Source organism: Eublepharis macularius, chromosome 6, assembly GCF_028583425.1.
Source record: "Eublepharis macularius isolate TG4126 chromosome 6, MPM_Emac_v1.0, whole genome shotgun sequence".
NCBI classification, from domain to species: Eukaryota; Metazoa; Chordata; class Lepidosauria; order Squamata; family Eublepharidae; genus Eublepharis; species Eublepharis macularius.
This window is the reverse complement of record NC_072795.1, coordinates 9,452,253-9,464,972: the sequence shown is the minus strand read 5'-3', so window position 1 is coordinate 9,464,972 and position 12,720 is coordinate 9,452,253.

The window sequence follows — 12,720 nt, the reverse complement described above, 5'->3', positions numbered from 1 at the left end:
TACTGGTGTGTGTGTGTGTGGGGGGGGGAGTCCGCCTCATGGCTTCTGTATTATCTGCTGTTTGTCATCCGCCACTATGGGCCCAGAGATTATGTGGAGTGTACAGTGAGCTGCATGTGAGGAATTTTTTGCTATCAGTTTTAACTGTTATAAACATGCACTGTTTATTTTACTGTTATATTGTATTTTGTATTGTATTTTAACTCAGATGTGATCCATTCTAAGCCTAAGTAAATTTTGTATTCCTTGGCTCGATCATCAACCAAAAAGGAGAATACAATGAAGAAATCAGAAGAAGATTGAGACTTGGAAGAGCAGCTGTGAGGGAGTTAGATAAGATCCTTTAAGAAAAATGTTTCTCTGGGAACCAAGATCAAGATAATCCAGATTACAGTATTCCGCGTTACTATAGATGGATGTGAAAGTTGGACAGTGAAGAAAGTTGACAGGAAGAAAATAGATTCATTTGAAATGTGGTGCTGGAGGAGAGTTTTATGGATACCCTGGACAGCCAAAAAGATAAATAAGGGGGTACTAGATCAACTCAAGCCTGAATTCTCCCTAAAAGCTAAAAGGACAAAACTAAGGCTATTGTACTTTGGTCACATCGTGAGAAGACAAGATTCTCTGGAAAAGTCAATAATGCTAGGAAAAGTGGAGAGCAAAAGGAAAAGAGGAAGACCTAAAATGTGATGGCTCAACTCAATAAAAGAAGCCATGTCCTCCTGTTTGCAGGATCTGCACAAGTCTGTTAATGATAGGACATTCTGGAGGTCTTTCCTTCATAGCCAGTTTGGTGTAGTGGTTAAGAGCATGGGACTCTAATCTGGAGAGCCGGGTTTGATTCCCCACTCCTCCACTTGAAGCCAGCTGGGTGACCTTGGGTTAGTCACAGCTCTCTCAGAGCTCTCAGCCCCACCCACCTCACAGGGTGTTTTGTTGTGGGGATAATAATGGCATACTTTGTAAACCGCTCTGAGTGGGTGTTAAGTTGTCCTGAAGGGCAATATATAAATTGAATGTTATTATTATTATATTCTTATTATTATAGGATCGCTGTAGGTCAGAGGCTACAATGACACACTACAAAGATTATAACAAAAACAAAGAGAAAAACTAAGGGATATTCACTTGTGCACATTCCATATCATAAATAGTTATGAATCAAACACAGTCATAGCCAACAAGACACTACAGATTTCCTCTTTTAGTGGTGTTTTAGATGCTTCTAAATGTGTTAGTGTATGTGTCGGAGAAGGTTCATAATCAACAGCTATAACATAAAGTCTCTCTGAATAATGTTGATCAAACTTCATGGAAGGCCTATCAACCTAATCATCATTCAAGTTTAAGAAGAATGAAACTTTCAAGGAGAATCAAATATTGTCAGAAAATTTTCACTGGGATTACAAAATGAAGCAGGAAAGCAATTCATAGAATTTTGTGATGCCAACAACTTGTTCATTGCAAGCCCATGCTCCAGGCAACCTAAGTACATGCTTTGGGCATCCTTTTTTTTTTTTTTTGAAAAAAATTTTATTGGGTTAGGATCCAATGTCTACACATTACAATCAATTTTCCCATTTCCCAATTTCTAACCCCCTCCCTTTCCCCCCCTTTTTGTTGACTTCCAACAGTTTTCCAACCCTTTGTCCCTTTTCCCTTACTCTTTATATATTCCTCTATCTAACAAATGTATATTCTCCCTTTATTCTAAGCAATACTTCTTTAACTATTTTTGATACTCTGTACCCTAACTATGAGTCCCTTTTTCCATAATGGATAAACAATTTATCCCATTTTTCATTATTCCATTTTCAAATATTTCTATATATCATGAACTATGTAAACCATACATTCATATAAATCAGCCAGTTTAACTTATACTCTATATATTATTCATTCTACCTTCTTCTTTCTATTTAGTTATATTTGTTTACATTAGTATTTCTATTCCCCTTCAATCATAAATCTATATATGATATCAATCAATTTGACTCATATACACCTTCAGATGAACATATTCAGTTTGGTACATTGTACAGAATCATTGTACAGAAAATATTATTAGTTACTCAATCCTTATAGTTAACCCTTATGGTTAATTGTTTTCTATCAATATTCTATTTATTATTCTATATATATCAATCTAATATCATAGCTGCTTAGAAATTCTCTTTTACCTCTTCTCCCCCCCGGTAAAGTCACCCCCCTCTACATTTTATTATACTTCAGTAGTTCTCAAACTGCCACAGTTCTCCTCCCACCTCCCATTTCTTCTCCAACAACTTGTTCATTGCAAGCCCATGCTCCAGGCAACCTAAGTACATGCTTTGGGCATCCTAATAGATGATTGTGTAAGAAGACATGATTGTGTAAGTGGCCAATACAGGCACCAAAGAGATTACATAATCAAAAGCAGAGATGGAGAAGCTCTCTTTTCTTTGCTAAAATAAGATCAGGAGCTGATTGTGGTATAGACCATAAATTGTTAAAATCAAAAATTAAAATACAGCTGAAGAGAAATACTAAAATAATACTAGTGCCAAAATATAATCTAAATTTCTGAAGAATTTAAAGAACATGTAAAGTACAGATTTGCATTACTAAATTTAAAATTGCTAAAAATATCGAAGAAGCAAAAGTAAAAAGTGACAGAAATAGAATCAGAGTTCTAAATGAACTTTTCAGTTACTTGCATACAAAAACAGAGGGAATGATTATAATAACTAGTGCAAAGAAATAGAACAGAACAACAAAAAAGGAAAAATAAGAGATCTGTTTCACAAAATCCAGGAAATCAAAGGGAAATTCTAACCACATGTAGGGATGAAAGATCAACACAGAAAGATGGTACCCAGTCAGGACAAAATAAAGAAAACATGGAAATAATACACTGAAGAAGTATCAAGAAGAGATGAAAGGATGACAGATTCCTTCAAAGAATCTTTTGACAAAAAGCTTCAATGTCAGAAAATGAAATGAAAACAGCACTCAAAGCAATCGGGAGAAACAAATGATGGTATACCAATAGAGTTATTTCAAGCTACAGAAACTGAGGCCATCAAAATCTTAACAAGAATATGTCAACAAATATGACAAAAATAATAGCTCACAGACAGGAAATGTTGGATCAACATTCCAATTAGCAAAAAAGGAGACGCCAAAGATTGCAGCAAATATCAGACTATGTAAGCGGTCGGCCCGGCCTCCACCCTTTTAATAGCTAATTTTAATATGGCTGCTTGTGATATTAAAATATCACCAGGCCTCTGGATTTAAAATGGCTGCTGTATTGCCACCAGAAAGCCTCCAAACGTTGCTGAGCCCCACCCAGGAGAACACGGCATTCGTGGAATGCCGCACAGGAATGTGGAGTGATTAAGAGGCGATTGGATTTGCAGTCCTGTCAGCCCCATAGGAGTCCAGAACAACAAAGGTCTTGCAGAGTCATCCCCACTTAACACATTCCTTTCCCTTCTTTCGTGATGAAATCTCCTGTCCACAACTGAGGAGCTAATCAAATGACATTCATAAGTTTATACAGTTGTTCCTGGGAAAGTACAGTCTCCACCTAAAATCCATCAACTTAAGCTCTGGTGGAATTCACTGACAAACTATCCCTTTTCTGCACAGCACTAGAACATGATTTGCATTTGCTTTCACACACCCCAGCAGCTACCAATCAAGGCGATCAAACCTTTTGTTAAACCCAGGAAATGACCATTGGAGCCTTTGTTCTAATGGCCAGGTGGGCTCTTCCACCTCAGGGCACATTTTACCTATAAAAGTAGAGCCTGGCCTCATTCAAATCGTGCATGCTTCCTGGCTGCTCCCTTAGGTCACTTCCCTAAGCCTCTCTCTCTTTGTGCACGCTTATTGGATACAAAGCGCTGTTCCCTTGAGGTTTGCTCTGAGCCTCTTGCTCCCTTGGCTGAGAACACTGGATGTTTGAAGCTCTCCCTCCACGGACTGGACCCCCTCTTCAGGATAGGTAGATATATTTGCTCTCTCAATTCCCAATTTCTAGCTAAGCCTCCTAGGACTCTGTGTGTGTGTATAATTATTTTACACACACCCCGCCCCCACATGTATGTGCACACAGCTTAGTTCTTTAATAAAAATTGTTGTTTGATGTTAAGCATCAGCCTTGTTTATTATAAAGGGAAGGGACTCCTTAGAAGTTGGTGATAGATCTCTGCAGTTACTGGCCTCTTGCATAGCCATTCTCCTTGCTTGCTAATTCCCCCACAAATCATTTGATTGCAAGGAGACCAATTCCAGTAACAACCAGCACATTAATTTCTCATGCAAGCAATGTGATGTTCAAGATTCTACAACAAAGAATGTTACCATATATGGAACAAGAAATGTCAGGTGTTCAAGCTGGATTCAGATAAGAAAGAGGCACTAGAGATGATATTCCAAATTTACAGTGGTTAATGGAGAATTTCAGAAGAAAATCAGTTTGTAAGGAATGTTAAAATTATCTTAGATAGCCACTTTTGATGTATACCTTTTGTGTTGGTAATAGATTCATTGAATGCCTTATTGAGATTGACTTTTCTTCCTGATATGTGATAAGTTCAAGGCTGTGGGTAATTTCCATCACTATACTTAGAATTAATTGTACATAAACATCTTAAACACATGCGAGTCTGAGTCAGACTCTCTGTCTATCAAGGTCGGTATTGTCTGATCTGATTGGATATGGATCACCAGGATCTAAGGATAAGATCTTTGGTACTCAAAAGCTGGAAATCTAGTTGGTTTCTAAGTTGCTACGGACCTGAATCTTGCTCTTCCACTATAGACCAAGGCTACTCACCCGAAACTATCTTCACATCACATATTATCATGTGCTTTTAAAAAAAGACTAGAGATGCTAGGGATTGAAACTAAGATCCCCAAAATGGAAAAAAGATCTCCATCCACTAATCTACAGTTCCCCCCAGAGTTCCCAATACTTTCATCCTCTTTGAAGTCAAGTAAATGTTCTCAAACCATTGCATCCTAATTGAGTTTTACATTTGTTGTCTAAAGCGTGGAAAGCAATTCGATAAAATTTAAGCCACTTTTGAATTCAGCCCTCTTCTGCTTTGCTTTTCACTGCAGAACTACTCTTTCTGTTTTCTTATTCCAGATCAGTCCGTCTAAGGGTGTTTGCTTGAAGCTAAAAGTAGCTTTTGCTTCATTCCAGGTTGTAAAGAGAATGTAATGAGAAAAAAAGCTCGAAGGTTTAACATGTGGGCTGTGTTGCTGCTGAGGGCTAGACAGAAGTGAAGACGTGGACAGAGGTGAAAGAGGGTGAACATCTGGAGGCCTCTTCTGAAGGGGGCACAACATGGTTGGCACCATTCTAGTGATGTGTTGGCAGAAGTAGAACAATTTTGGAACAGGTTCCTTCAGCAGGGGTGCCCCACCAGCATGGGGGGAAGGAGGTAGGCAGCCTGCTCCTGTGAGGGGTAGGAGGTGTATGCATGCAGTTGGGAGGAGGAGGATGGCACACCAGTTCACCCCAGGCACCCCTTTGCCCTATCAGGTAGAAGGGCACCCGCTCACGAGGATGCTCCACATGCTCCTACATTTCCCTTTCCTGCCTCCTCCACTCCTTGGGCAGTGGGGTGGGAGGAAAGCTGGGAAGCTGGCTGGGAGATTGGGCTGCTGCCAGCGGTGCCATTGCTCCGGAGGTGCGCCTGCTCCACAGGCAGAGGAAGGCACACGGGCAGCAAGAGGCGCAGGGCTGGGCAGAGCCAGGCTGCTCGCAGCTGCGGGCCCCAGCTGGGACTGCACGTGCCCGACCTGGACTGTGTGAGCCCAGAGTGGTGTGTGCCCTCCTCAGGAACCGAGATAAGATGTTACGGGAGGGAGGCTAGAGTGGAGTAGAGCATTCTCGTCAGAACAATGAGCTGAGCTGAGCTGAGGATAAGCAGTTTTGCAGTACAGGAGAGATGCCTGGTGGCCTCACAGCTGGAGGGAGAGAGGGACAGGGGTTTTGTCTCTCTCACCTTTTAACATCTTGGGAGCCCTCACTCTATTTAGTTGCAAGCATTCATTTCACACACAAGCAGACTGAAGCGCAAGAAACATTTGTCCGCTTGAGTGCAGGCATGCAGACAGGAGTCGTTTTCACAATGCCTTTTTAAATAAGAAATGGTGCACTCGAGGTTACCTCCCTTTCACTTGGCAAAAAAAGGGGGGCTGCATGGTCATTCTCATTGAAAACCAGACTTGTTCCATTAGGAGCCTGGGTTGCCAGCATCCCGGTAGTGGCTGGAGATCTCCTGGAATTACTGAAAAACACCAGGCTAACAAAATACTCTTTACCCTACAATAGCCCTGCAGAGAAGATTAACATATCAAGCACCAATCCAGATGCAAAAGAACCTCCTCAGGATACAGTGAAGCCTCCCGCCATTAGCATTCCACACCCTGGGAAACTCTTACAGGATGACTCAGCCCAACCCCACCTTCTTGAGTAGATATAAATGACCTGCCAACATCTTTTCCACACTGTGACACTGAGAGATCTCTGTCTTTTGGTGCTACACCTCTGAAGATACCAGTCACAGCTGCTGGCGAAACGTCAGGAACTGCAATGCCAAGACCATGGCTATACAGCCAGGAAAATCCACAACAACCATCATTTTCTATCCTCAACTTATTTAATATTGTATTCTCTTAGAAGTGGTTTTTTAATCTACAAAGGCTAGCCAATTCAAAATCATGCAGGATCAGTGCTAGAAATGTGACTCACCTACTGCAAATATCCTACTACATAATTGTCTTAGCGTCTTTCAGATGACACACTTTTATCCAGATGCACCTGCGTGAGTGCATGAGGATAAAAGTGTGTCGTGGAACACCACCTCCAGTGGTGGATGGTCAGGCAAGTCTGCCCGGTCTGCTGCTGCTGGGCTACATAGCCCAGCTGGAGGAGGAGGGCAGCACAGGAAGAGTCATTTGCCTGCAAGCCATGGTGGAGCCGGGGTGTCAGGGTGGCAGTGAAGCACCCACTGCCACCCTCGGAGCCCCGTCAGACCTGGGCTTCATTGCTCTCGGCAGAGCTGGGGCGATGGGGTGGATGAGAAGCGCCCACCGCTGCCACCCTCGGATCCCCGCCGGAGCCGGACTGCCTCATTCTTGGCAGAGCTGGAGAGATGGGGCAGAGGCGAAGTGCCTGCCGCCGCCATCATTGGAGCCCTGCCAGATCTGGACTGCCTCGCTCTTGGGCAACGGAGCGGAAGCAAATCATCCCGCCACTGCCCTCGGAGGCCCACCAGAGCCAGGCTGCCTTGCTCTCGGCGGAGCTGGGGTGATGGGGCAGATGCAAAGTGCCCACCGCTGCCCTCGGAGCCCTGCCAGAGATGAACTGCCTTGCTCTTGGTGGAGCCAGGGCAGAGGTGAGGCACCTACCACAGCCTTCAGAGCCCCACCAGAGCTGGGCTGCAACGCTCTTGGTGGGGCTCACAGGGCTACACACACATCGTCCCCTGCCTCTCAGCCTTCGTCAGACCCCCCTTGCCTCTCCACCTGCCAATCCTCCCCTGACCCATCCTGCCTATGAGCACTCCCCAGACCCCCCTTGCCCCCCTACCTGCCAATCCTCCCAAGCCCTGCTCGAGCTGGGGGAGGACAGAGAGGCAAGGGTGAGCCACCTGCTGCCCTTCCAAGCCCCGCTCGAGCTGGGGACAGAGAGGCAAGGCAAGCCGTCCTACAAAGCTCTATTTGAGCCAGGCGAAGGGGAAGGAAGGTGAGCCCTCCTGCCAGCCTCCCCCAGCCCCCCTGCCTGGCAGCCCTCCCATGCCCCCTCTGTCTGCCAGTCTTTCCATATCCCCTCTACCTGCCAACCCTTCCACACACCCTCTGCCTGCCAGCCCCTCCATGGCCCCTGCCTACCCAACCTTCCAAGCCCTCTCTGCCTGCCAACCCTTCCATGCCCATCTACCAACCAGCCCTTCCATGCCCGCTCAGACTGCCAGCTCTTCCATGCCCCTTCTGCCTGCCACCCCTTCCATGGCTCCTCTCTCTGTCAGCCCTTTCATGCCCTCCTGCCAGCCTTCCCCAACCCCCCTGCCTGCCAGCCCTTCCACGCCCCCTCTGCCTGCCACCCCTTACATGCCACCCTGCCTGCCAGCACTCCAATACCTCCCTGCCTGCCAGCCCTTCCATGTTCCCTCTGCCTGCCACCCCTTACATGCCACCCTGCCTGCCAGCACTCCAATACCTCCCTGCCTGCCAGCCCTTCCATGTTCCCTCTGCCTGCCACCCCTTACATGCCACCCTGCCTGCCAGCACACCAATACCTCCCTGCCTGCCAGCCCTTCCATGTTCCCTCTGCCTGCCAGCCCTTCCGTAGCCCCCAGCCTGCCAACCATTCCATGCCACCGTGCCTGCCAGCACTTCCCTGTCCCCTGTGCCTACCAGCCTTTCCATGCCCCCTCTGCCTGCCCTTTCATGTCCCTCTGCCTGCCAGCCCTTCCATGCCCCCTCTGTCTGCCAACCCTTCCATGCCCCCCCTTCTGACAGCTCTCCCCAGCCACAGGTTTCTAGAGCCCATTGTATTTTTTCTCACAACGGGCTTTCTTGCTAGTTTAACATATTTTTGATCATGTTAAAAAATTCAGTCCCTTTAGAAACTGCTAATTTGGTTTGTTAATAAAACATTGAATCTGTAACATATGCTTCATTCTAAAAGTTACTCAGTTGGGTTTTGTAAAAAGGTGCATCATGCTTTCAGATGCAGAACTTGTCTTGAGACTTCTTATTGCTAGTAAATTGGCAGTTCTCATGAAATAGAAATGAGTTAAAGGGTGAGTGATTCCACCATGTGTGTAATACTGCCTTATTGACCAAATTAGCATGTTATCAAAAGGCCCAGAGAAATTGTTCAGTATTCAGCTATGTTCATTGAGCACTGGAATAATAAGACAAGAGAGAACTCTTTGTGTGTTTTATGAGTTTTTATAATGCTTCTTTGTTTCCTTCTACAGCAGAGAGTATGACATGCATTATGTTATACGTGTTAGGTTATATTATGGATCCATACTTTGTGTTATATTTTGAAAATCAGATAACATATAAAGAGGCGGAGAATTGGATGTTGAAAAGGAGGATGTTATGATTGTGCCAAAATTTACAGCCCTAGAGGAAGGTTATAGATTAAGCTGGGTAGCCATGTTAGTCCGTCCCTAGCAGTAGAAAAGAGCGTCCAGTAGCACCTATAAGACTAACAAAATTTGTGGTAGAGTATCTGAAGAAGTGAGCTGTGGCTCACAAAGCTCATACCCTACTACCAATTTTGTTAGTCCTACAGATGTTACTGGAGCCTCTTTTCTACTGCTAGAGGAAGGAGTTAGTTGATGTTCCACCTATACCTATGAGAAGTCAAAATGAGGAGGAACATGAAAAGTTGCTAAGGAAAGTTGAAAAAGTGGATTTTATCAGTGGAACTCTGCTTAAGATGGTATTGTTAGGCTTGGTGAGTTTGTGAATTTTCACAGAAGTAGCTTTCAACCTCACAAGTGTTATTTCATTGATGATCCATTTGTATTGTGAACGAGCATTCTGACCAACAGTCGTTCTCATTACATTCGCTTTACAACTTGGAATGAATCAAAAGCTAATTTTAGCTTCAAGCAAACACCCTTAGACGGACTGATCTGGAATAAGAAAAAACAAAATGAGAAATAGTAGTTCTGGTGTAATCTCTGATGCTGTGAGAAGCAAAGCAGCAGAGAGCTGAATCCCAAAGAGGCTTAAATTTTATCCCATTGCTTTCCACCCCTTTAGACAACAGATGTAAAACTCAATTAGGATGCGATTGTCTGATAACATTTACTTGACTTCAAAGAGGATGGAAATACTGGGACCTAAAGGTAAAGGGGGAGCTGTTGATGGAGATCTGTTTGCCATTTAGGAGATCCCAGTTTCAATCCCTAGCATCTCTAGTCATTAAAAAAAAAAACACTTGATAATATGTGATGTAAAAGTAGTTTCAGGTGAGTAGCCTTGGTTTATAGTAGAAGAGCAAGATTCAGGTCCGTAGCAACTTAGAGAACAACTAGATTTCCAGCTTCCGAGAGCCAAAGATCTTATCCTTGTTGGAAATAGCAATGTGTGGTGTACAAGGAGGAGGAAGGGAAGAAGAGCCTTCCATACAGGGGGCAGTAAGTATCACTTACTGTTCTAACTAAGGGTACCATCTCTCTTGTCTCCTAAAGGTAATTTCCTCCTCTTGTCTTCTATTGGGCTAAACAGGCTGTTTCATTTTTCTGCTGATGCAAGCTTCGACCTTGGCTGGCATGTTCCCCGTCCCAGACACGGTGCAGAGGGCATTCATCAGGCACCTGACCCAGGAGTAGGAGGGGATTAACATCTTGATTAAGGGAGGACCAGGCAATCAGGCCTTGGATGAGTGCCATGTGCTTAGTCTTATCAGTTAGGTCTAAATCATCAAGGCCAGCCTGACACGAAGAGCATTTCTTGGCCTTGGTCCTCTGATTGATTACCTTCCCTCTCATCAAGGCCCTTTTTGGGCGGGTGGTGTTGCCAGTGGGCATATCCAGCTTTAACCATCTTGGTTAGGGACTCAGTACAGATGAAAGCCGGTAGCATGCTGTACAAAACGTGGCTGTGGAGTCTGCCCGTTACTGCTAGTGAGGGTCCCCTGGTGACTGAAAGGGCATTGTGATTTCATCAGGTTGCATCTTTCCTTTGCTTTATGTTATGCTATATATGTTATATGCTGTATGTTTATCCCCTTGTCTTGCGTCTTTATGTATATGCTTCATTTGATTATTGAATTTGCTTTGTGTAATAAAGTCATTTTCCTTCACCATTAAAGGGTTTTCATTGCAATCAAATCCAAAGAACCACCTGACCCTTGACAGAACACCCTTCCCCCCCACCCCACGAGGGCTGAGTGCAACCTGGGCCCACAGATCAAGGCATCGGAAGTGTGTACTGTGGAGGACATTTAATGTTCTGGTAGCACAGATTGGATCTTCTCCTTGCTGCCGTACATGGGGGAAAGTACCAAGACTTGAGAACAAATGGGTTCCACCGATCTCGCCCTCTCCCCCTCCCAGCTTTATGAGTATGGCAGTTATACTTGCTGTTCAGTATAGTCAGTTGAATCTCTTTTCAGTCACTTCTTCATGATGAGTTCTCATAAAGTAAAGGTAGTCCCCTGTGAAACTATCATCATTCCTGACCCATAGGGGAACATCGCATCAGGACATTTTCTTGGCAGGCTTTTTGTTACTGGGCGGTTTCCCATTGCCTTCCCCAATCTTCTACACTTTACCCCCAGGAAACTGGGTATTCATTTTACTGACCTCGGAAGGATGGAAGGCTGAGTCAACCTTGAGCCGGCTACTTGAACCCGGCTTCTGCCAGGATCGAACTCAGGTCATGAGCAGAGCTTGGGCTGCAGTACAGCAGCTTACCACTCTGCACCACGGGCTCCTCATGATGAGTTCTCATGCAAATCCTCAAATAGACCACCAAAACCTATTCTGAAACAATATTCAAGGAAAACCTACATTGATAAGAGAATACAATGAAAGTGAATAACAAAGTGAAGTGAATAACAAAAGAAGGTACATTTCACATCGAATTGTTGCTGTGACTTCTATGTGTATTTGCACTGCATGTTATTCAAACACTTTATTTGTGAAGTGAAACTAATTATGTGCTTAAAGTGAAACTAATTAGTTATATCACAAGGTAACCATGCTAATAACTACAACTCTTGACAGTCTTGGTAGAGTTGCAGCTACCTGAAGAAAACAGTTTCCTGCTCCTTTAATAGACACTTAAATGGATATTATTTACCTGGCAATGTTATTTATCTCCATGTCATGAAAATTGTCAATTACCCATTTCCACACATTAAGCCTATCTTAATGTCCTGTCTTGGATAGCCCAGGTGAGCTTGATCCCGTCAGAACTTAGAAGCTAAGCAGGGTCAGCCATGGTTAGTAAATGAATGGGAGACCTCCAACGAAGCCCAGGGTTGCAGAGACAGGCAATTGAAAAAAAAACACCTCTGTTAGTCTCTTGCCATGAAAACTCCACCAGAGGTCACCATCGGTCAGCTATGACTTGAGAAACACTCTCCACCACCAAAAAAACAGGATATTTTTCTCTAGGTCAGTTGGCAACCCTAAGTCTTAGGTTACAAAATCAGAAGACTTATTATCTATTTAGTTCAATCAATAGAATATATAAAAGTTTGCCAAGAGAACACCTGAGAGCCCTGAAATATTTGTGAAGAATTAAAAAAAAATCAGAAAATAGTCAACCCATCTACCTGTACTTAAAAGACAGGAAAACAGAGGAGGAAAAGGAAGGATAATGGTGGCGACATGGGCAATTGATTGCTCTGCAGGCACAACTGAGTCTGTATTTTTTGAAACAGCTCTGGTCACACAAATCCTACCCTCCTTGGCCTCTTCAGCTTCCTTTCATTGGGAGAGTTTGGTGCTTAGGGTTCAAACTTTCTCAAGGTACTTTCATTAAGATTTGTCTTTCAGGTGGGTAGCTGCATGGGTCTACGATAGATGAGCAAGGTTCATGTCCAGCAGTATCTTAAAGAGCAGCAAAAAGTCTCCAGGGTACAAGGGAAGTGTGACTCTTGCAAACTTATACCCTGGTAAACCTTTGCTGATTTTTAAGGTGCAACTGGACTTGATCCTTGTTCATCTAAATTAAGGA